General features: G+C 34.8%; 1 long non-coding RNA gene across 50 annotated transcripts in view; it reads left to right on the top strand.

Moving 5' to 3' along the window:
• The first annotated feature begins 585 nt into the window (after positions 1-585).
• The window catches only part of LOC107026088, a 27,671-nt gene continuing 2,311 nt past the window's right edge, over positions 586-25,945 (top strand). The window contains exons 1-10 of one of the 50 annotated variants that reach the window (XR_003579480.1): positions 586-1,508; positions 1,649-1,739; positions 1,846-4,005; positions 4,105-7,551; positions 8,364-10,409; positions 12,628-17,304; positions 17,580-17,625; positions 17,738-17,847; positions 19,884-20,560; positions 20,915-20,969. This is a non-coding gene — a long non-coding RNA (uncharacterized LOC107026088). Of the gene's footprint in view, positions 4,006-4,104; positions 7,552-8,363; positions 10,410-12,627; positions 17,305-17,579; positions 17,848-18,866; positions 19,131-19,883; positions 20,561-20,914; positions 20,970-25,218; positions 25,280-25,945 lie in introns of those variants that run through there. The other 49 variants (XR_003579473.1, XR_003579482.1, XR_003579490.1 and 46 more) reach the window with 49 other exon arrangements.

Genomic DNA, 25,945 nt, shown 5'->3' with positions numbered 1-25,945 from the left:
GGGTGCCTAACACCTTCCCCTCGGTCAACAGAATTCCTTACCCGAATTTCTAGTTCGCAGACCAATAAAATAGAGTCAAATTTCCTTTTGATTAGGGATTTAAACAAGGTGACTTGGAACACCAAAACTCAATTTCAAGTGGCGACTCTGAATAATAATTATACCTTTTCAAAATGTCCACTTTAATTGGAAAAACTCTTTTTCTTTCGAACAATAAAAAATCAAAATATTTTGAGAGAAAAAAAAGGGGCATGACAAAGATCGATGAACTTTTTCAAAGATATCATATATTCCTCGAACACGAAATGTTTTAACTCATAATCTAAATTTCCTTGTCGCATATAATTTTTGAAATTCAACTTTCTCAATTTAGGTTGTAAATGACACATTTATGTTATAAGTCCATTTGAATTAAATTATAAAGTAATACATTAAAATTGTTTACTCAATTAAAAAATCTCATATTTTTGAAGGCTAATCACATCATATTCGAAAGTATTCTCAATTATAAAAATTTCAATTTCTTTATTACTGTTGAATATATTCTTTTATTTTCCAATATATTACAAATGACATATTTATTAGTTCAAAAAAGGAATATATAAAAATTAATATGGATTGGAGCTCAAAAATACCAAATTTATGATTTGGTGTGGGTAGGAGATGGTCTCCAGATAATGATGAATTTAGTCGAAAACGGTAACGACCCAACTCCACCGCCTTTGATCGAATACATCCGCGAATATTTCCAACGCTTAATCGCATCCATCTGCCATATTCCTCAAACCTTATAAGGAGGCAATTATTTGCTTTGGTTCAAGTTGTATTTTTTTCCCCGTGATTTGGTGTTCTTTCATTGAGGATATATACGCTGTTTTCGATCAAGATATTGTATGATTAACATACCTATGGGTAATTATTATTATGATGAAGATGATGATGGATAATTGTTGTGGATCATGATGATGGATTATTCCATCCCTGTTCATTTTGGCTATAGATTTCGTTGATATGTTCGTAGTGTTTTGATTTTTGATTTGGGTGATTGTTGTTGATCAAGATACTGGGTAATTTTTGTTGATCATAATGCTTGGTAATTATTGTATGGTCTGGGCAACTATTCTATGATCAAGATGTTGATCAATTATTCTATGATCAAGATGTGATCAATTATTGTATGATCAAGATATGGGTGATTATTTTATATTGATTCCTTTCTTTGGGGATGGATTGGTTTGTTTTTTGATTTCCTGGCCATCCCAGAATTATATAAATCACACGTTATCGACTTCCAAATCGGGGTTTCCAAATATATTAATGTATGGGATGTGGGTTTCTCATTTTCGAGTCTTTGATATCTCTATTGACAAGTTAAGGTCGATATGTTAAGGTTAGGTTGGAAGAGGAAGGTAGGTTTTGGGAGTTCTTGACTTTTTCCTTGAAGCCAATTCATTTCTTATTGTTGTTTGTTTGATCAGGTATGGGTAATGATAGGGGAATGATTATAGGTAACTACCTTCCTGTGTATTTCATGATTCTCCTTCTACGCTTGCTGTTACCTTCTGCCGGTTACCTAATACTCATATACTTGCCATCCTTCAATGTGTAGTTCATTTATTTATTGTTCTCATTTCTTGTGTTTTCATAGTGCATTGCAATCCTTTTGATTGATTCAGAATATAAGTAGACAGCAGCTTCCCGAGCAAGACTGTAGTTCTGCTACAACCATTTTTTCTGTGGTACTTTCACATGAGTCTATTCTTCCTTTAATCTACTATGAAAGGTTTTAATATGGCTCTCAATATTGAATTTGAGGACCAACCTTTGTGGCTTTTTGCTTGTTAGAAGTGGAAATTTAGCTCCCAGGCCTACTTGGATCTTCTACTGTGGAATTGTGTCACACCCATACAGGGGGAAGCTATCATTTTGGATTTGATATCTTGAGTTCATCTTCGATGGTAATTTTTGATGCTAGTTACTTCTCTCTGCGCATCAACTTCTTCTACCTTCTTAGTTGGTTTGGTCCTCAATGAGTGTCATTCGTGGTTGTCAAGATGGGGCATCTAGGAGCAGGTGGTTCTCTACAGGTATAAGTGTCTTGCTTTGCTGTGTGAGATCGGTTGGGAATGATGCAGCAGTTCCAGGCCTTTGACTGTACGTCTTGGATTTTCCAGTGTCTCAAAGCTTTATCAAAACTGGTATCATATGGATATCAACTGTGATATTTCTTTTCACTAGTGTTTATAGTGTGTTCTGCTGCCAGTTTTAGTTGTTAGTTGTGTTCTTTGATGATGCTGATGTGTTTTAAGGTGTTATGGGTACCGGATAATGTCAAAAGTCAGTTCGGCATTTTTGATAGTGCTTCTCTGCTTTTTCTTTCCTAGCTAGTAATCTTCTCTGCCGTTTTTCCTTTGTTATCACGAAAGTTTATGTTTGTATTGGTGAATGAATGTGTAGACCACTACATGGTGATAGTAATAGATGATTAGTTTTGTTCAAAGGGTTGTATCCTGTATGCATTCTTGTGCACCTTGGTTTTTGGTCTTTTTGGTGACTGCACTTCAATATATTGTGTATTATAGTAGTAGTTTATAATTGCAATCCTTTTGATTCATTTTCAATGTTGTTGGAAATTGGAAGTTGGTGAGGTCCATTATAGATGCAATTTCATGTTTGCTTCCAGGGTCTGGGATATTCTGATGTTTTTGTTGTGAGGATTTCATGTATAGGTGTACATTGTTTTGTCACCCTATATACTATTATGAAACCTAGCAATTTCCTTCTGTTGAATCAGGAAATTGGAAATTTGGTTTTGAGGATTTCATGTATAGGTGTACATTGTTTTGTCACCCTATATACTACTATGAAACCTAGCAATTACCTTCTGTTGAATCAGGAAACTGGAAATTTGGCCCAGCAATGCCTAATTGGATCTTCTATTCTAGACCTATATGTCACAATCATACAGTGGAGCTATCAGTTCGGTTTGATATCTTAACTTCCATTTTTAATGCTAATGCTGATTATGTATCTCCTCGCATCAACTTCTTTTACCTTTTTATTTGGTTTGGTCATCAATTAGCTGTCAAGAATACATGGAAGGGCATCTAGGTGCAAGTGGTTCTACAGGAGTAAGTGTCTTGCTCCGGTGTTTGTGGTTGGGGAAGATGCATCAGGTCCCAGGTTTTTGACTATATAGTTGCTGGATTTTTTGTTTCTCAAAGCTTTGTTGCGTTGTAGAGGTTCTCAACTATGATAATCTTTTCACAAGTGTGTTCTGCTGCTAGTCAGATGCTCGTGTGCGCTTGATGATCCTGATGTCTTTTATGTTGTTATGGGCATCAGATAAGGTCAAGTGTCAACTTTGATCTCTGATAGTGCTATAAAGTACTCCCAGCTACTTAATCTTCTCTACCGTTTTCCCATGGTTATCATGCCAAGTTCATTTTGTTTAGTGGTGAATAAATGTGTAGATCACATGCTGACAGTAATAGAGGAGTAGTTTTGGGAACTTTAAAACCTTGTATCCGGTGCATACCAAACTTCGACAAAATTTGGGTTTTGAATCTTGTCTTTTGAATCTCTAGTGATTTCATAGGTGGTATGGAGTTTATCAGCTTAGTACTGAACTGTTCCCTTCTTTTTGTTCTTGCAGTTGGGTCTTACAAAGCAATGCATTATTCTTTTCACGGAGGGGCTCTGTTTGGCCACTTGTGTTGAGGTTTCTTTTGTTCAGGTTTTTATGAGTACTGAGGTTCTCATTTCTATTCTCTTCACGAATCAGAGTACTTCCTCTCTTCCTAAAAAATTACTCTAGCACTCTTCCGTGTTGTATTTAGCAGCCCTTTTTAGTTTTTGTCCAGATGCTTATGTTCTTTGATGATCCAATTGATGAGTTTCCTGGTGCTTGATATGTGTATGATCTTGTCGACACCTGGTAAAAACTCAAAACTCAATCCTGGATCTCTTTCGGTTAAGTGGGTTCGCTCTTACTCCCTCACATTGGTACTCTCTTTGCCTCCTGTTTCTTGCTGCATCATCACCCCAGCTTGTGTTTATTGGATGGATTACAGTTGAGAGGATTATATTTGGAATGTTTTGCAGATTGATGATGTGATCAGGCTTTGCCAGTTGGTATTTGTTCCTGTGCATACTGTTTGCGATTTTTCTGCTTGGACTGGAATCTGAATATTGTTGTACCTTGATAGAGGGGTTCTTTGAGAAGACGAGTTTTGCAATCTTATCTTTGGAATTTTTTTTGCGGGTTTCGTTAACTTTGCATGGAACTCTTCCGTGAATTCCTTTGCTTGCAGCCAATGGGTCTTACAAAGCAAGGAATTCTTCTTTTCCCTGGAGTGACCTTATTTGTCCATATTTGATGAAGTTTTGTCAGTTCAGTCTTCTATGAGTAGAGATAATACTCAACTTTTCTTCCCTAATGACTTTTGTCTGTGTCGAAACTATTGTTGTATAGAATTTTCTCAATTAGTACAGTATTTTGTGCTCTCCAGCTTATGCTGCCATGAAGATCCAAGTGCATGCTTGTGTTCTTTGATGATCCAATGGAAAAAAATGAAAGCAGAGAAGATAAGAAGCTAAACGGACAAAAGTGAAAATGTATTTTTGGTTGTATAGAAGTGTAGACCATGTGGTAATACTGTTATGAGCACACTGTTATGAGCGTTCAAATCTGGATATTTTAAAGTTTGGCTAACCAACATGTGATCCTCTGCCACTTTTTGATCTTTTGGTGCTTGCACTGCAACCTGATATTGTCCGGGCTTTAACAAAAGGTTTTTAAGGGGTTTTTAGTCTCATCTATGGCACCTCTGGTGATTACTCAGGTGGTTTGGGATTTGCTGGTTTGCATTTTTAACTGTTCTTTTCTTCCTGTTCTAGCAGCCATTGGTTATAGGTAAGTGAGTTACTGTTTTTAGTTTTATGGAGCGGCCGTGTTTGTCCATTTGTGGTGAGGACTTTCAGTCAAGTTTTTTATGAGTATTGAGATTATGGAATCTGTTTTTCTTCCTTAATGGCTCCTTTGCCTTGTATGGAAGATTCTCAATAAGATATTAGTTCTTACTGGCATGTGTTCTATTTTGCTGCCATGAGGTTTTTAGTCCACATGGCTTATGTTCTTCGATGGAGGTCTTACATGGATATCGACACTTGATAAGTACTTGGCGGATTCTAGATTTTTTGATAGTGGCGTAAAATGCTTGTTCACTTTTATTCTTGCAACTACTTATCTTCTCTGCTTCCATTTCCTTTGCTTTATCACATGATATATTTTTGGTTGGATGGATGTTGTAGACCATTTGGTGACACTGTTATCAAAGCTCGAATTTGGAAATTTCAAAGCTTGGTTAACCAACATGTGATCCTCTGTCACCTTTTGGTCTTTTTGGCACCTGGATGTTGTCTAGGCTTTGGCAGAAGGGGTTTTTCGCTCTCGTCTATGGCATCTCTAGTGATTACACTTTGGCGGTTTGGGATTCGTCAGACATTGCACTTGACTGTTCCCTGCTTTCTGTTCTTGCAGCCATTGGTTACAGGGCATTGAATTAATCTTTCCATGGAGCGCCCATGTTTGTCCGTTTGTGTTGAGGTTTTTTTAGTTGAGTCTTGTATTGCTTTCGAGATTTTTGATTCAGTTTTCTTCCCTAATGGCTCCCTTTTGTCTATCAAAATTAGTGTTGTATGGATGCTTGACTAAGATGATATTTTTCACAGTGTGTTGTGATTTGTTGCCGTGAATCTTTTAATCCAGACACTATGTTTTTCGATGATCCAATTGATGAGGTCTCCTATTTCCTCTGTATGGTCTCCTATTTCCTATGTACACTTATCAAGTATTCTTTCAATTCTGCATCTTATCTTTTGACCGGGTCAGTAAGTGCTTCTCTACTTCTGCTCTTATAGCTACGTATTTTCTTTGCTGCCATCTTCATTTACAACTTGTTTTTTCGGTTTTATTGAGGATGTGTGTAGACATGATTACAGAAATAAGGTTAAGGTATCCAGTATGGTAGTCTTCTAGCTGCTACGTTCATTCTTTGTTGCCATCTTCTTTTGGCTATCACAACTTGTTTTTTTTGTTTTGATGGATGTTTAAACTATATGGTGACTGTAATAGAGGTTAAGATATGGAGATTTCGAAGGTTGATATCCAACATGGTATCTCCGTACCCTCTTGGTCTATTTGGTTCTTGCACTCCAATCTTGGATATATTTGGTCAGAGCTTCAATGAACAGGGCTTTTTAAATCTTGTCTATATGGCCTCTGTAGTGATTTCCTTATGGTTTGGGTTTCTTCAGCTTTGCTTGATTCCTCTTCTTTTTGTGCTTGCATCCTTTGGGTCTTACAGAGCAGTGAAATGAAATGAAATATTCATTTCATAGAGTGGCTTAGTTTTCCATTATTTGAGGGTTCCTTAATTCAGGCTTTTTATGAGTTCTGGCATTTTCTTTTAAAAGTTTTTTTTTCTTTGTGTGTTGTATTCTACTTCCATTTTCACTTTTTAGTCCAGAAGTTTATTTTCTTCAATGATCCAATTGATGAGATTCCTGATGGTTGTTGGTCTGTGGTCTTCTCATGGACAGCTGACAAGTACTCAATTTTGGATATTTTGAAAGCCTCATTAAATGGTCCTCTATTTTGGTGTTCTCCCTGCTTATCTTCTCTGCTTCTTTTTTGTGTATTATGATAGTTTGATCTTGTTTGTTGGATTGATGTATGGTGACAGCTGAGAGGTATAAGACGGAAGATATTGAGGATTGGTGACCAGTGTGCATTCTTGTGCACCTGTTTCTTGTGGCCATGTTGGTGCTTTAACTACTATCTGGAATTATCAGGCATCGAAAGAAGGCAGTTTTCAGTCTTGTCTTCCAGTTAATTCCTAGGTGGTATGTGCGTCACCAGATTTGCACTTAAGACTGCTCCATTGTTTTTGTGCTTACTGCCGCTGGGTCTTACAGAGCCATAGATATTTCTGTACATGGAGTGGCCTTGTATGTCAATTTGTGTTTGAAGTTGTTTGGTGATGCTTCTAATGATCATTTATATCTTCAAATCAGTATTCTTCCCTAATCATAAAGGTTTCTTCTCTGTGGTCAAACTGCTTGACTGGTGGTCATTTTGTTGCCATATTTCTTTTTTATAAATCCAGATGCTTATGTTCTTTGGTGGTTCAACTGATATTCTGAAGAGATCTCTATGGTTGTCGACAGTTCATGATAAGTGTATTCAAACTCAACCGTGGATTTGTTGATGGCTGGGTTACAACTCCTCCACTTTTCTTGTTCTCTCTACTTACTTCCTCTGATTTTGTTTGATCTACTAGTTGATTAAGTTTGGTTGGATGAATGTTCGTAGGGCCTCATGATGGTAGTCTGATTCTTCCCTTTGATGTGGTGTTCTAGGTTTTCCATTGACCAAGCTTAACATACCGGCACCATCTAACAAGTCTCTCTCATTCAGTTTGTGGTTCATTTATTGGGTGCAGTATCTGCAGCCATAATCACTACTATTTTCAAACTAATTGTTGTTAGGTAAGTGAAATCTCATTTTCTGTTTGAAGATCTCTCTCGTATCTTTATTATTGGAAACATGCGCATATTATGTTCAGATATCCAATCATTTGAGGAGTTGCTTCGGACAGTTCGATATTTTGTATATTATGTTCAGATATCCAATCATTTGAGGAGTTTCTTCGGACAGTTAGCTATTATGTTAAAGTTTGATATAAAAGAGAGTCCTGCACTTTTTTTTAATCCATAAAACATATTCCCGTTTTAATAGTCTTTGCACCAAAAAAGGGAGGAATTCACAGAATCTGGAACATGTTAAGTATAAAACTTGGCTCATCTTCTGTTAACAAGTCATGTACACTCGTATGCTATTTTATATACCAACGCAAATGTACGTGTGTGAAAGATCTTCTCATGAGCTTCACTTCTAAATTCATTACGTATCAGATCAACGTGCAATTTGGGAAGTTTTTCAATGAGTCTTGTTCTTGTAAATGCTCTTCCAAGTTAAGATTTGTACTTATTTTCATATGTTGAAGATGTTATTTTGATCATGCAAGTTTGGAAGTTCATCCATTAATCTTGTTCTTCTAATAGTTAAGCTTTGTACTAGCTTTCTTAATACGGTTGAAACGCCATTGATTATTGCCAAGTTTTGTTCTGTTATTTTCTATTTTCTTGCTATATCGCTGATATATATTTAGTCAATGTCACTTCACACATTGTATACTTCGTAAAATGTCTCTAGACAGAGAATTGTTCAGCCAATTGTCACTTCACAGATCCTTCATTAATGCTTCCGTTACTTTATTCTTGTCATGTTCTACTACCAGGTTTCTTGAGGCATCCAAGGATTTCCTGTTTAGGTTATGCCAATTTCTTTCTTGTTCTACACAAGGTAATGATGGTAAGGGTATAGACCATGCAGTTCTGTTGTTGGATGTCAATTATCTCTTAATGAAGTAAAACCTCATCTTTGGGACCTGCAACGGATCTTCTTTTCTGGTATATTCTCCTTCTTGAGGCATCCAAGGACTTCCTGTTTAGGTTATGCCAATTTCTTTCTGGTTCTACACGAGGTAATGATGGTAAGGGTATATAGACGATGCAGTTTCTGTTGCTGGATGTAAATGATCATTGTAATAAAGTAAACCTCATCTCTGGTATCTGCAGCAGATGGTATTCTCTTACATCTTCTCCTCCGGAACACTATTCAGTAGAACTTTCTGGTTCTCCCTTGTAGATGATGCTCTGTGTATTTCATGTCGTTAGGCGATTATCTCATTCAACAGGAATGTCTCCATCCCATGTCTTCTGGTTTCTTTATCCACCCAGAAGCTCTGAATGGAGTACGTGTGGTAGAGTAGTGGAATTTTATGTGTTATATCTACCATAAGATTGTATTGGTTGCACATTTATATTGTGTTATCCACACAATTAGTTGGGTGGGTTCATGCACCAAACATGAGAAGGGACGCGATCAAGGAGTTTCTATGAAGCAGTCTGTTATAGTCATTTACAAGTTTTGATAATATCGGACTCCTGTTTTAGTATTTGTTGTATTTGCTGATTTGGATCTCTTACCTGTATGCTTTGGATTTAGTTTGTCGTGGTTTTGCTTTTCTAAATATGGCCACTGAATCAGGTATTTCTGTTTTCTCTAAGTTCCAGTTGTCCAAACTTGCCAGATAATTTGAGTGGGTATATTTCTTCCTTTTTATGCTCCAGTTGTCCAATTTCACCAGATAACTCTGAATGGGGTACTTCTCTTCCTCGAGAGTCATCAGTTCAGACATGTTGGTTTGGAGAAACTTGTTGGTCCAGCTTTGTTCCTGTTTTTTCTCAAGTTCTTGTATGTACTTCGATATTGCTAGAATTAAAGGACATATTTTTTAGGTTAAAATACACAAATTCAGTTCTCTCTAGAAGAGGTGAGAAGTTGGGAGGATGGTGAACCGGTTGTTGTGGAGCATGTTAACAGAAAAAGGTCACAGTATGATTTTTACTTTGGAGCATCTTAAACAGGATAAGGTCCTGGTATGATCACCTGGATTCCTGTTTATACATTGACCCATTCTAGTCATTTTTGCATGTTTTGAAGTATCTGAGTATTTGTTCGGATCAACGTTAAAAGGGCTTCTGGTTATTTTGTGCGGGTGTGTGTTCAACTACACTTGAGTGTTCTTGTCACTCGTACTAATTTAATGTTCTTTCTGCTATAACGTATAGTAAATTATTAGTCTATGTGCTTGTTGTAGTTTTTGGAGGATGAGTGTTCTATCCAGGTGGCAGTGTCGGTGATCGAGTTTTAAATATTGAGTAAGAACAGAATGCTCTCAAAATTATTGTTTCCACTTGCATGTATGGAATGCAGTTACTTGAACATTGGTGGTGTGTATGTGCTATAATGTATAGTAAATTATTAGTCCACATGCTCGTTGTAGTTTTTGGAGGATGAGTGTTCTATCCAGGTTTCCACTTGCATGTATGAAATGCAGTTACTGAATATATGTGGTGTATATGTGATATTCCATTGAGTATAGGTGAAAAGTAGCTTTCTGTTTTGGGTTTTATGATGAGTCGGGTGTCTCATTCTTTTGGCTTATCTCATAATATTATTTGGTCTCTTTTGATTTGGGATTGGTATTTGTGGATTAATATGTTGGATGTGATGAACCTTTGAGTTCAGGAAAAACAAGAAGACATTTTTATTCAAAACATGGACACAATGGAAGTTTAACTCTGGAAGAAGTACTTGATGAAACATCCCCGAATTTGGCAGATGCGACACAAGGGATGGTCCAAGATTCCATGTGTGTAGTGTTGGAACTGGTGCAAAAAGTTGATTTCAGTGTACATATTGTTCTCTCTTTGTGAAGGTACTTTTTAGCGCCATAACTGGAGAATCTGTTGTCTGGATATTACATTTTTATTTTTAGTTGTTGAAAGAGCTATGGAATCGTTGAGTTTTTAAATGCAACTTCTTCATGGTATGATATGTATATCGAGTTGTAAGATTTAATTGATTTTTAACGTTCTGGTCCAGTGTTTCTTCCACTGCACAATTAACCCTTGGGCGATCTCATAAAAAGAGTAAGACCAGTTGGAGCCCATGATGTTCTTATTTTTATCTGCTATGCATCTAGGAAGTATTATTCGCAGTCATGTTTTTCACTAACCACATTTTTATCTTTTTAGCTGCTATGCATCTTCCAAGTAGTATCTTGTCATTTGAAGGTCATGTTTTGCTAGTCAGGGTCCAAAAGTTGTCTATCATGTTACATCATATGGGGGAGAAATTCATTATTTGTCTAGCACAAATGTCTCCAAATCAAGTTGTGAGGACGTTCTGTAGTATTCTAACACTAGACTTTTCTTCAATGAGGTTTGCAACAATCTACCAGCACTACGAGTTTGTTCGGTTATCAAATTATAAGTTGCGAGAATTTTACAATAGAATGGAGTACAGTACTTTTCTAGCACCACAACTAAAAAATTTGGTTTTGACGTGTAATTTTCTCCTTCACTTCTTTCCTAGAAGGGTACTGTCATGTCCAGTTCAATTGCCTGGTCTGCTTGCAACAACAATAACATACCAGTGTAATTTCATAAGTGATTGCATAAGTAGGGTTTGGTAGGCTAGGGGCAGAACGACTTTTCTGATAGATCTTGAGGTCACTTCACAGTCTGTTGTCCTCATTGCCTTTTTGTATGATCCATCTTATTTCAAAGTTGTTCCTCGACTCTGTTCTTTGTGTTTATGTTGAATGCAGTTTACTGAAGTGTTTATTTGGTTAGTTCTATGTGATCTCGTATTTGTTTTGGCACCAATAGTAGTTCTCCTTGCGGTTTATTTTGTAGCAGTGTTGGTTTGTTTGTTGCTACATTGTTTGTTTAGATAACCCTTGTAACTCCTCCTGTTAAATCAGCCGGTCCCAAGCCCGGACTAAGGAGGAGGGAAGGTGTTCTCTTTGCAATTAATTGTCTTTTTTTTAATTAGAAAAAATGTTACTGGAGAGCATGTTTCTTTCTCCTTATTTGTCTCGAGCAATTCATTTGGAACATATGCTCCTTTAGTCAGTGTAATTCTTTTCATTTTATGGCATATCATCATCACTTAATAGTAATGTACATAAATGTTAGATGAAATGTCAAGAGAGGTCTTATGGTCTTTTCATCCTGAGTGGTCCTCGCTTATAATGCAATTGGTAATTGGAAATTGTGGCAACTTAGTTTCTTGCTTCACTGAGAAACTAAGTGCATTGCAGGATTGCAGCTATTGCATTTTATGGACGATCCACTTTAAAAATGGAATTATTGTTTCCCTCTTGGTGTCCATAGATGGTTTTCAACACACGGTATTCAACTAGGGATTCATGACTAGGGATTCATGTCGAGCTTTACAGCATAATGTGTCATGTGTGTACCATGCAACTAGGGGTGTTAAAAATGAGCCCCACTATAAGTAGCCCGTCCGGAATTTTATGAGTTGGACTCAAGATAATTTGAATTGAGTTCTATGTCAGCCTATTAAAGCTTTAACTCATTTTAATAGGATTATCAATTGAGTTCAATTTGATCTCCAATTTCAATCCGCTTAAGACTCTTTATTTGCATTGGTTTGATGTATGTTTGTATATTCAAGATCTAAATTACTATCTATGTTATATATTTAGGATTTATCTATCCATTTGTAAGTATTTTTTTTTAATAAAAAATATTCGAGTTGAAATTCAAATTGTGGTTTAAAAACTTAAATAACAATGTACTAAACTATTGAGATTAAGTGGGTCAAATTGGGCTAGTCAAGACCCAACCTGTGTTCCATTTGAGCCCAAGGTAAACCTGGGCGGGTCAGGACCCAACCAAATCTTTATTTAAATCCATTTTAATATCTCTAGTTTCAATCCAACCCGCTCAGTTGACACCCCTACATGCAACACATGAATGTATCTGTTCAAGAATCATCATTGTGCTTTGCTCTCTTGATTGATCATCAATTGCAAGTTGATACTCTTTTTTACTGTTTTCTTTTTGTTGTGAGGTCGTTCGTGATAAGTCCATTTATGTAAGTTCCTTTGTCTAACAATGTTACAGCTGTGAGATGGAACACTCGATGCAGGAGCTCCCTTATACTATGTGACTGACTTACTGTGGGAGTGCAACAGGTAATTAACAACCTCTAGTTTAAGGTGAAGTATGCTCTTGTCTTTGGTCTTTAAAGATCTATTGAAAAGAAAGTTCTATTTATTACTTTTGTCTTAATCTTAATAAAAAGGACTTAAGCATCTTGGATTCAAATATTCAAACAGTCTTTCTTGTTATCGAAATCTAAAAAAAGATACATATATGGAAATAAATTGCGTCCAATGGGATTTGTACCTATACCAAAGGTTTAGAAGACCTATGTCATCTCCATTAGACAATGAATGATTTCCATTCTGCTGTTGGAGTGCAGCCGGTAATTTAACAACCTCTAGTTTAAGGTGAAGTATGCTCCTGTCTTTTGTTCATTAGAGGTCTATAAAGCATTGCAACCTGTTTTCGGAGGCCTCAGGAAGGTATATAAATCAGATACTCAAATCGTTACATTTTAATTATTCCTTTGCTGAAGTGTTTAGTGCAGTTGTTTCTTTCTTGTCTCTGCTTTCGCCGGGACGCACATTCATGTTATTAGATGTTTCATACAATAATTAATGGGGATACGAAAATATTGTGATACCATATGTCAGGCTACTCTAAGCAGTATCCATGTTGTCATGTGAGGGGGACTCTAAGCAGTGTCTATATGGTCATCTATTCCAGAAATTAATAAGTTGTGTTTCATACCGGAGAGGGTCATTGAAGGAGGTGAAATCTCATCATCATATGGTACTTGGCATTTTTGTTTGAGCATGTTGCTTATGATGTCCGTTTAGTCTCTTTTTCTGATGCATTACTAGATCGAGTTCTACATAAATTTAAGATTTTCAGGTCTAATTCATCAAAATAACTTAGTTTTGGTTGATCCTTGTATGAGGAGCATGTCTAATACATCACATGATGTCTTACAAAAGAAAAAAAACATTTGCATCTTTGTGAATGTCCACGGAAATCATCATGACTGGCTTTCTCCATGGTTAGTTCTGTCTTGTCCCTAGGACTGAACTAGATGTGGGAGATCGATGTATCAGTGTCGGTGTGGCTTGGTCAACCCCACACTACATATTTCTAATTGCGCTCAACTTCACACCACACAGTTTTAATTGTTCTCGGCAGGTGGAATTTCATTAACTTGATGTGGTAGCTTTACATTTTTATGTTTCAAGGTAATTACTCAAACTTCTGTTCTCTTACATCTTTTCAGTACAAAGGTATTAAGTCCAATAATAATATTAGCTCAAGCTATCAAAGTCACTCATACCATCATATGCATTTTCTTGCAATTATAATGGTTTTTTCGGAATCAACATGTGGTGGATGTGTAGGAGTACTTCCGTACAAAATAGTGTACTCGCCTTGCTTACTGACCATAGCGCGTTGAGGTAATAAACTTTACGAGGTGACTGTAAATTATGAATATTTTCGAGATTCACCTCCATTGGAAATTTACCTCTTGAGGTTGTTGCAAGGTTTGAGTTTTACAGGGTGACTGAATTATGAATATTAACCATTGATTGCTAGATTTTCTTTCAGGTGACCTCGTTTTAAATTCTGCATGTTTCTCATGCTTCAGAGTAAGTTTTGCGGTCATTTGTATAAATATTGATATGGGAAGGAGGTCAAAAGATAATCATATCGAAACTGCAGCAACATTAAATACATGATCTACAACTAAAAGTTTAAACTGTTATCTCCAATGTCAGGATATTTAGTCAGAGTGATAAAACAGTAATTTGAGAAGGAGAGCAGTTGAATATTAATATCATCTCGTATTACTAAAAATTGAAGAAATAAAGTTAAAAGTTGAATTATCATTCTTTTGTTGATCCTTCTACTGATTATTCAGATCTTCAATTCAGTTCTCTTGCCTAATTAGAATGGTGTCCTCTGTCGTCGAACTGCTTCACTGGTATTTGTTAGTTCTATATGATCTCACATTGTTTCGCATGCCAATTCTTCTTGTGGTTTCTTTTGAAGCAGTGTTGGTTTATTTATTGCTAGATTGTGTGGTTAGATGAAACTTGTAACTCTGCCTATCAAATCCATCAGTCCCAGGTCCGGACCAAGGAGAAGGGAAGGTATTTTAGTTTTCAATTAATTGTCTTTTTTTAATTAGAAGAAATGTTTCTCGACTTCCTATGACTGTTTCCCCTTATTTGTCTTGAGCAATTCAAATGGAACATGTGCTGCTTTTGTAATTCTTTTCATTTTATCTTATAGGAATTTCTAATTACAATAATCGCTTGTCAGTAATGTACATAGTTGTTAGAGTGTTAAGGCATGCCTTAGGCGCTTCTCAACCTGAGTGGTCAAGTGTTCTCGCTTATCATGCAACTAGTTTGCGGACACATGCTTTGCACGTGTCTCCTAAGCAAATAGTACAATGATAGACATTCATTACAAAAAAATAAACTTAAACTCATGAACAATCAGAGTATTCAAACTTCTTTGCTGAATGACAAATGATTATGTATTGTCTGAATCTGTAAAATCAAATAACAAAAAATGGTTAGACTTAAAGTGTAGAATGAGTTACATTTTAATTTATTAAGGTGCAAACATATAGATTAATCTGGGAACTCTAAAAGCTTACAAAGAAGCAACGATCCTTTGCAATGATTTTTGAGGTCCTCATCATCAAAATTAAGCCCATTATAAGTATTTGACAAAGTCAATATACTATAAAAGAAAAAATTGGATACTCCTTTAAAAGTACACGAAAAGGAATATATATTTTCATAAATAATCAAAGAAAATAACCAAATAAAATGAGACTACCTTTAGTAGAAACCTTTAACCCGTCTCTATTATTTCTTCTAATGAGGAGTCAAGATGGGGTTTATTATTCCATTTATAATAAGTTGATTAGTGAGAAAAAAATTAAGATAACAAATAAGATGAATCATTATCTAGTTAAATTGGTAACATAAGGAAATCAAAAGGTTTTTAATTTATTATGGCTTAAGTCATCTGCAGCCACTCAAAGTTGTCCGCATAATTCTTTTAGACAACTCAACTAATTCTTGTGCCAATTGAACACTTTATTTTTTCAAAAGTCATTCCTATTAGACACAAAATGCTGACATGGCAAAAAACGTGTAATTCACTTTCCTTGAGCGCGTTAATTTATTAAAAATACTATTTTTCCTTTTTTTTCTTAATTTATACCCTTAAGTTAATATTTAAAAAAATTAATTAACAAAAAAGAAGAAGGACAATTGTCTTCTTCCCTCTTTCTATCATATTATTCTTTCACCATTTTTATCTCTTTTTTTTTTACACAGCAGACCACACTCCCTCCACCTCTCTTTCTCTCACCCTCACTGTTCTTTCCTGTTTTCCTCTTTTTTCTTATATTGATTTTCGTCTCAAATATCTCGAAGAAGTTTCATTTACAATGATAAAAAAAAATATGAATAGATTTTTTTGGGCAAAAGTCTGTTAATTTTTTTTCAATTCTAATAAATAATTTCTAATGTATAAAAGATGAAGACAATGAGTGAAAAATTTTAATGCTATCGAAATGAAAGAGAATGCATATTTAGCTTGAATAGACAACAATAGTGTGTCATTGTAGCTCCATGGAAGAGAAGAAAGAGATGGAGCTACACCAACTCCATGGAAAATCAGAAATGGGTATTTCTGAAGAAGGAGGAGGAAAGTGGGGAGGGTGGAGGCTTTAATTAAAAATAGATTTTTTTTTTAAAATTTTTAAAAATACTTTATGAATTAATTATATAGAGGTTTTAAAAAAAATTAAATGTAATGTCACGTGTCATCATATTATTGGTAAAATTAATATGAATTCGCGTTTGAGATACATGCGTTTTTATTTTTCAATTGATTGTTAGTTTGTGTCAAATAGGTATAAATTTTTTAAGGTTTAAGTGTTCAATAGGTACATTCCTTAGTTGAGGTGTTTAAGTGAAATATGAGGACAACTTTAAGTGGCTATGGATGACTTAGGCCATTTATTATTCTTTCATTGGTAACAAATAATTACAATAACTAAAGTAACAATCAATGTTGGAATTAAAACGCAACTTAAATTTTACTATATACATATATCTCAGTTTTTTAGGGTTATTTTTGTATATCAAATTTCAACATATTTTTCCAATTTTAGTAATATATGATATGATGATTGGTAATTAGAAATTGTGGCAACTTAGTTTCTTGCTTAAGTGAAAAGCTGAATGCATTGCAGTCTGACAGCTATTGCAATTTATTTATGATCCACTTTAACATTGGAATTATTGTTTCCCGGTTGTTGTTTATAGATAGTCTTCAACATGGTATATTACTAGGGATTAATTCGTGTTAAGCTTAATATCATACGCATGTGCCTATTAAGGAATCATGTGTCATGTGTGTGCCATGCAACATATATATGTGTATGTTCAAGAATCATCACTACATATTTCTCTCTTTATTGATCACCCACTGCAAGCTAATATTCTTTATAATTGTTTGCTTTTTGTTTGTGAGGTCGTTCGTGGATGTTGCAGGTTAATGTTTACCTGATAAGTCTTTTCATGTAACTTCCCGTGTCGAACAATTATCCTGGATATATGAGCTTCATTATACTATGTGATTTATTTGTGGGAGTGCAACAAGTAATTTAACAACAAGGTAAATCTTGTAAGTTTTCTCAGGAAGGTATATAGATGGTGTGCGTTCTCAAATTGTAACATTTTGATTATTCTTCAGTTGAAGTGGTTATTGAGGTTGTTTCTTTCTTTTCTTTACTTCCACCGGGAAGCGCATAGATGTTTCAAAAAATAATTAATGGGGATTAAAAAATGTTGTGATGCCATATGTCAGGCTACTCTAAGCATGCAGTATCCATTATGTCGATCATATGAGTGGCATACACTAAGCAATGTCTGTGTGGTTGTTTATTGTAGAAATTGAAAGGTTTGTGTTTCATACTAGAGAGAGGCATAGAAGGAGGTGAGATCTCATCATCACATGGTATTTAGCATTTTTGTTCAGCATGTTGCTTATGATGTCCTTTTAGTCTCTTTTTGATGCATTAAGATTTTCTGGACTAATTTCAAAATAGTTTATTTTTGGTTGTCCCTTGGGATCGAACTACATGTGGAGATAAATGTATCACTGTTGGTGTGTCTTGGTCAATCATTACTGTGGAAGATCCATAGGGCTCAAAAAGAGGTAAACCACACTCTACACATTTTTGAATTGAGCTCCTCTTTACGCCACACATTTTTAAATTGTTCTCGACTGGTGGAATTTCATAAATTTGATGTGGTAGCTTTACATTTTTAAGCTTCATGGTCAGTATTACTTATCCTTTTGTTCTCTTGTATCCTTCCAGTACCAATATACTAAGTGAGTCAAGGGGCTGTTCATGATTATGGTAAAAAACCAAATTGAACCGTAATTCAAATCAAATTAATTAAAAAATTAATATCTCGTTTGATTTGGTCAGGTTTGGTTTTAAATTTTGAAAATTGATACCATTTGTTTTGGTTTTGGTTTTACTAAAAACAACCACAAAAATAATCAAACCGGAACGATAAGTTAGATATATAAATTTGATAATTATTGATATTATTCATAAACAAAATATAAATATTTTGTTAAATTTTAATTAACAGGAATGTTTAACTTCACCCTTTTCTCAAGCCCAACACTTTAGTCCAACTATAACAATCTTAAGTCCAAATCAATCAAAATTCATTTTATTCTTTACCTATCCTTCGAACTGGTAAGTTAGTATTGCTTAAATAAACCGATAATATTTTCTTGTGGATTGCTCATGTACTAGGTGTTTGTGTCTATCGAGATAAGTACATCCTGAAAACATTATTACTTTCAAACAGAATAAACGAGAAAAATTTAATCAAACTGATGGTTATTTTTTTGGTTTGGTGTTAGCAATTTAAAACCGAGTAGATTGATTTTGTTTTGGTTTTAATCAATAACTGACCTAAATCGAACCACGATCATCAGTCTAACTATATTAGCTCAAGCTATCTAAGTTGGTCATATCATGATATGCATTTTCTTGCAATTATAATGTTTTTTTTGGGAATCAACATTGGTGGATGTGTAGGAGTACTTCAGTACTAAGTAGTGTACTCACTCTGCTGACTGACCCCTTTCATGATCTTTGATGAGTTAACTCTGAATTATGAATATTAGACACTGATTTCTAGATCCCCTTTCAGGTAATCTCGTCTTGAATTCCTCATCTTTCAAAATCTGTAGTCGCTTTGCTGGTATAAAGATTGAGATAGGAAAGAGGTCAAAAGATAATCTAGTCGAAACTGCATCAACATTCAATGCATGGACTTCAACTAACTTATGTTAAACTGTTATTTCCAACGTCAGGAGATTTAGTTAAAGTATAATAAAACAATAATATGAGACGGAGAAGAGTTGAGTATTAATATCATCATGTATTACTAAAATATAAGAAATTTCTTGTCACATTTTAAGATTTTTTTTGTAATTGTTGTGTTTTATTACTCACTACAAGCATGTTAGGAAACATTAAAAAATTACATTGGACACGTATCCAGAATCTCGTGTATATAAAACAAAGTAAGCAATTTCTTATTTAAGGCAAAACAAACTGAAGTATTTTACTGAAAATAACCAGAGAAAAGAAAAATTGAATAGTACAAAATACATAAACACAATGGCACAATATCATATCAAATCAACTGATGACCACCCCTAATTTTCAAAGTTCTCGAGAAAAGCATCATTCCATCTGTGTAAAAAAAGAGAAATGAAAACCTTTTTATTTGGAAAATATCATGGCATTTATCGTAGTTAGAGTTCAGAAATAAAGACTTGGACTTCTTCATAGGTACTCGAGAAAACATATATTCTTTGAAGTTCTATGATTTGAAAATAAAAGCATAAGCACTTGCACATTTACCACTTCATCACTCACATTTTTTCATTTCTTGAAGTGTATATCTATGTTAATTGTTTGATACTACTACAGAAACTACTACTATTATTAGGCCTTAGTTACATATGGTAGTCACATTCTACTTGGAAGTAGTAGAATATCGTCTTCAAAATCCCCTTCCTGAATGACGTTGGGGCGGAACTACTCGTGCACTTTATAGCAGTAGCTTGGTTCAATGTCCCATTTCTTGTGACTTTTTTGTAATTTTGAAATAGTCGTTTTGCCCATACCTTAAAATTTTCATGCTTAATTTGTGTTTCAGGGATGGTTGGTGTGTCCATGATGCGATCAAGTGTGTTTTTGGTGATTTGACCTCTTTTTAGTTGAGAATTCATGTTAGGATTGACTTTCTTCCATAATTTTAGTTTCAAGTGTCGGATGAGAATTTCGTCAGTTCCATTGCGTCCCGAACGCCGATTTTTGAGCTAGTGAAGTGGTTGGTAAGATTTTCGAGGCCTTCAAGATGAGTTTTGGTTGTTTGGGTGAGAAGTCAAGTTTTAAACCTTAAGAGTGGTCCGAAAGGGTATTTCTGTTATTTGACATATTTTCATAAATTCGACGATTCCATTGAGACCAAAGTGTTGAATTTAGTGGGGTAGCATGTCCAATTTATTCTTATCAGACTCCGATCGATTTTTGAGCATCCAATATGTGTCATTTTTCCTTGTGTTGAGTTGATGGTGTTTAGTTTCTGGTGCATGTCATTTTGACCTTTGCGGTCGCGGCCCTTAGGCTTGCGATGAACCTTTCTCTCCCTTAGGCTTTATGATCGCGATATAATCTTTCGTGCCATTCGCGATCAGGAGAATTAGTGTCTTGCATTCGCGATGACCAATTTCACATAAATAAAACCTAAATTGAGGATTCTTCCTATTTTCACTCGATTTGAGCTTAGGAGAGACGATTCTTCAACGTTTTTCTTGGTGAAATTCGTGGGGGGTAAGTTCCTCTACCAACCCCTTATCATTTTCTTTAATCTTTATCATCCAAAACACCTTTGTATTCTTGATTTCAATATGGTATTTGTGGATTTTACCCAAAGTTATAAAGTCGTTTTTTGTTTTAATTTGGAGCTCGTTGCTTGATCGATTTAAATGGAATTTTCAACCATGAATCCCTCCTTACTTGTACAACTTGATTTTCAACTAAAAATCTGATTTTATCCTTTCAATTTTTGAAGTGATTTTTGAACTAATTTACCCCCATTTCTAATCCAATTAATATGGGTACTTTTTGGACTTCTTTTGATGAATTGTATCCACTCTTACTTATTGGAGATTGTTTCGGTGACAGTGTGGTTGAGGAAGTCCTTCAATAGAGTTGGTCGAGTGATGTTTTGACCTTTGAGGTATGGTTGACTATTCCTATCTTAGAGTGGGATGAGTAATTAACCTTTCTTAGGAACTTAACTGTGAAATAAGTAGTATGAGTCCTACAAGTTGGTAATTGTTGAACTCCTTATTTAGTTCGTTGATACCTATTTGTGATGCTTAGACTCATAAGGGCTTGTGTAATACATTTATTTGTTTCTGAAATCTGTGATAGTTGAGTAATTGCCTGAGCGAGGGGTTGTATGGTCTATCTTTTTATTTGACATTGAGATGTCCAAGTCAGGGGCTTGAGTTAATTTTTGAAATACTTTAAAGTGATGGAATGCTTTCTAAGCGGTAAACAATGATTGCAAATAGATTTCTCCATTATCCCTATCATTTGAGAAGGCGTTTCATGACTTACAGGGTTCGGGAGCTTGATACTACTTAAAATCCTTGATGAATCGATTATGCCTTGTGTTGTATGTGTTGTGATGAATTTATCCTCATATAGCATATTGTTCATGGAAATATGAGAAACTGGAGGATTACCATCATTTTGAGAAAAAAAATTTGATACCTTACTTAGTTGGAGCATACTTAGCCAATTGAGCGAACTTCAAAGCATATTCCTTCACACTCAAATTTCCTTGTCAGAGGTTAATGAACTCAAACACTTTTGCTTCTCTCATTCCAAGATGAAAGAAACGATCAAGAAAAACACCCTTAAACTTCACTCGATAAAGAGGACCCATATAAATCGCCCTCTCGCTTTTCCATTGTTCAAACCGCAATTGAGCAACACCCTTGAGCAGATAAGCACCCAACTTCGCCTTCTCAATCGTAGTTCATCACATAATACCTACTGTCTTGTACACCTCATCAATGAACTCTTGAGTATCCTTGTCAACCTTAGACCCAAGAATTTCAGAGGATTCATACTTGTGAAGTCCTTATCCTTTTGTCGCCGTACCCATATTTAGGTTCACCAGAGAATTAAATGCCTTTCTATTAGCTTGAGCAATTATCACTTGAGACAACACTTGTAAAGCCACTCTTAATTCAACATGAGTCACTTGCTCGGCCAAAAGGTTAACAAGAACTTGAGGAACCCCTTGCTCCACATTTTCATCTGCATTGCTTCTCATATAAGCTCTTTAAAAGGGGCCATATCCAGAAAAGGATCAAATTTGATTTAGGATCGATTATTTATAGAGATAGACTCTATGGAACGACTTTAGAGTAATGAAAAAATTGAGTTTCCTAAATACTTTATAGCCTCTTATTTATAGTGTGGCGCGCTTCACATTCATGAAGCATCTTGTGAGACTTCTTAAGACCTTTTTCTAAACCTTGTGCTACGAATACCAAGTTTATCACGATCCAAAGTACATCTTAGATGTGATATGACATATAAGACCCCAAAAGTCTCTACAGTAGCAATTTGACATACATATAAACAATATAATGGAAAAAATCAAGAAATCTCATAAGAATGTAAAGAGTTTGACAGAAAAGTGGAAGTTTATCAAAGTCTTGAAACTCATCTATGACTATTACATCAAAAGAGTAGTCAAACATAACGTGTACACCAAATACAAAGTCTGGACACCGAAACATAAGGAAAGCAATAAAAGTATCTGATCTTCGTAACATGAGGACTCAAAAGCAACTCTTGATCGTCAATGAGATCAAATAGCCACGAACGAAGGGAGAGAAATCATCAAGCCTTACATTAGTTAAATAACATAGACACAATTATGCATTAGTATATGGAGTATTTTAAGTATCAGAGGAATGCAATAAAAAAATGTGACATGATCATAAGAGGACATAAACAAAAACATGATAAGTATGACCAAGACAAATGTAGTAGATTTTTAAAGAAGAATCACAATCATTGACATGGTCAATCCATCTAAAAATGATAGATAAAAACTTCATAAAATCTTGAAAGTAACTTAGTTCATTTTGTGGAATATTTACTATTCACCAACATAGACCACGTATGCTACAATATGAAATTCGGTATCTTGCTCCCACAACAAAAAGAGATGACATTGTTTGCCAAGACAACTACTTGAAACTTATAGCGTAGCTGTATCCACTATCTATGTCACTTAATGCAACCCATAGGGGCGCTTAGTTAGGGACAAGAAGATTGCTAGTAGAGACCAGACCTCTACTAATGGGAAAGCCTCCATCTGAATATCCTCTCGGTGCTAAGGAAAAATCCCAGTAGAACATTCATAAATAGAAGAATATAATCATCCATGAAAAAACACAATTAAGTTACTAGTATAAGCTAAAAATATCATAGATTATCTCCTTACACCATGTGTAAGGATACCTTTCACCATTCATGATATATTAAGTATGTAAGAAAATCATTCACAATTCATGCATATGTGAGAAAACCTTTCACAATTTCATCGATGTTCATCTTATATCAACCTAGATCATAATTTATTGGCATAATACATAAATATGTCCTTTAACTTAGCTTCGAATCACATTTATGCTCTTCAACTTTACGTGTGCACGAGTAGACACTTAAATTTATATAAAGTTAAACAAATAGACACACATGTCCTACTTGTCATACTACATGTCATTTTTTGTCCTACGTGTATTGTGCCATGTAGGACTCATGTGTTTATTTATTTAAAAGTTGGATAGTTAAAGTGTTTGTTTGTGTATTATGAAAGTTGGAGGTAAAAGATAAAATTTGAAGCCAAGTTAGGGTCCAATATATGTATTATGCCTAATTTATTCCTTTTCATAAATCACGCATAAACGTATGAAAACAATATCACTATTGATTAATAGTTTTTCTTCAAATTCATGCAAATTAGGTTCATAGTGAAAATCATGATCAATGCATGAGCTCATGTCATTCCAATTTGAAAGCATGTAATCGAGTCAAAGCAATCATATTAATATCAAATTCAATAAAGTGAATCAACATAAGTAGAATCCATGAAAATTAAAATGAAAACCTTAATCAATTTGGTTAGAATTGAATTAGAGAATTAAAGAATCTTTAATACTCAATAGGTAAATGGAAACCATTGATGAACTCCCTACATATATTGATCTTGAATCCCTAGAATCAATGATGAAAAATGAGACTTGACCTTGAAGAACCCTAGCTTCTTCTTCCTCAATCTAGAGAGAAAATTTTGGAGAGAACCTTAGATAAAATTTTAAAATTTAATTGAATGAGGGAGTTGGGGAAATTTCCAAGGGTGAAGGGTAGTTATTAGACTTAGAATTAGGGTCAAAAAGGCGTAGTATAAGCATTAAGTTCATAGGGAAAGATCCAAATGCCTTTTAAAAAATAATTGTGGGACATACCTATGGTTGTGACCTACTGTATATAGGAATTTCAATTGTTTGTCTTGATCAACTGTAGAACAAACTTCAGAAACTCAAATATTCAATCATTTCCCACGAGATCATTCTACGATCTGTTAGAATTCTTACAGTTTATCGACCCTATAAATAGGACTCAACTTTCACTCCAAATTTCATTAGTCATGGAACCTTTCTAAGGAATTTTCGTACGGTTCGTTGAACAAACTATGACTTGTCAAAATTATCCATAAACTTGAGGTCCTAACTCAAATTTTGGAATCAATTTTACGAGTCAGTCATTCTACCCGTCAAAGTTTATATGGTTCTTCCTTTCTAGTTGTAGGTCCAATCTTTAGGAACTAACTTTTCCAAAACTCAACTCTCGGCCTACGACTTCCTTTCTATAGTCCATAGGTTGGACTTTTAGAAACTTGATTCAGTCAAATTTCTGCATTTTTCTTTACTTTTTGATTTTTCAACTTCTGAGGTGTTGTAACGAACTTCTATGAAGCCCTCCTACATCAGATATAACGATCGAAGACCATCAAACCCTTCTAGTAGACTGAGATCTTAAATCAATTGCTCTTAATCAATCTACGGGTCAGTCCTATGAACTGTCAAACTTCCTATGACTTGTCTTGTTCGCTCATAGGTCAAACATAAAAAACTTACAATATCCAAAAACTAACCTTAGGTTCTATGACTCAACTTCCACATCCCACAGAACCTCGTATGGTCCGTAGATGAGGCTCGTAGATCACACCTTAAGTGCCCAAAACTAATTTTTTTCTTTCTGATGCAACTTTCTAATTTCCAAGGTGTTACATTATTGTTTCACTCTCATTCTGTTCGATTATTTCGCTTCCTCTAGATTATATAATCACACATATAATGCACTCATGTCATTCGACCTGCATTTTAAAATTACAGGTACTCAGGATCATTAAGAGTCACTTTGTCTAGATCACTTTGCATTCCTTGGTTGCTTTTGGTGAGCCCCTCCTGGCATTTTGGGGACCCTATTTTTTATCTTATAGTTTTGAGCTGTCGTGGATATTTTCTCGACATCCATGTTGAACTATAGAGGTTTCATAGATAGAGAGTGTTGAGGTTTCTTTCAATATATTCTTTAAACTATAATTGCTTTTAAAGTATCTAGGTTGAGTATTTTTGAGACAATGATTTGCTTCTATTTTTACTGCTTATATCTGCTTCGGTAAGACTTTCGCTAAGTAGTTAGCCAGACCAAGACTTCTCTTGGGGACCAATAATAGTTCTCGAGTGCCGGTCACGTCTAGGGTATAGGCTAGGAGTGTGACATAAAATTTTGAACATCAACATTTGCATTTGTCTATGAAGTTTGAAAAAAAAACTCGTAGAAGTATTTTATGTTGTGATATAAGAAATGTTTTGTATCGTTTCTGGTTTAATTCTTATGGTGACATCTCTTTATAGAAAAGTTCTCCTTGCTTGAAGTGGATATAGAATTAAGAAGTTTCAGGAGCACTTGTGATTTGTATTTATTTTCCCATGGTTGGTAATATTGATGCTTCTCTATTCAATTAATAGTGTATGATTCTTTCTGAATTGGTGCATCAATGGACAATAACTACAATAACATATTTTATATATATATATATATATATATATATATATA

Source organism: Solanum pennellii, chromosome 7 (genome assembly GCF_001406875.1).
Source record: "Solanum pennellii chromosome 7, SPENNV200".
Taxonomy (NCBI): domain Eukaryota; kingdom Viridiplantae; phylum Streptophyta; class Magnoliopsida; order Solanales; family Solanaceae; genus Solanum; species Solanum pennellii.
Note: the sequence above shows the minus strand (reverse complement) of the source record. Positions and strands in the feature narration are given on the sequence as shown.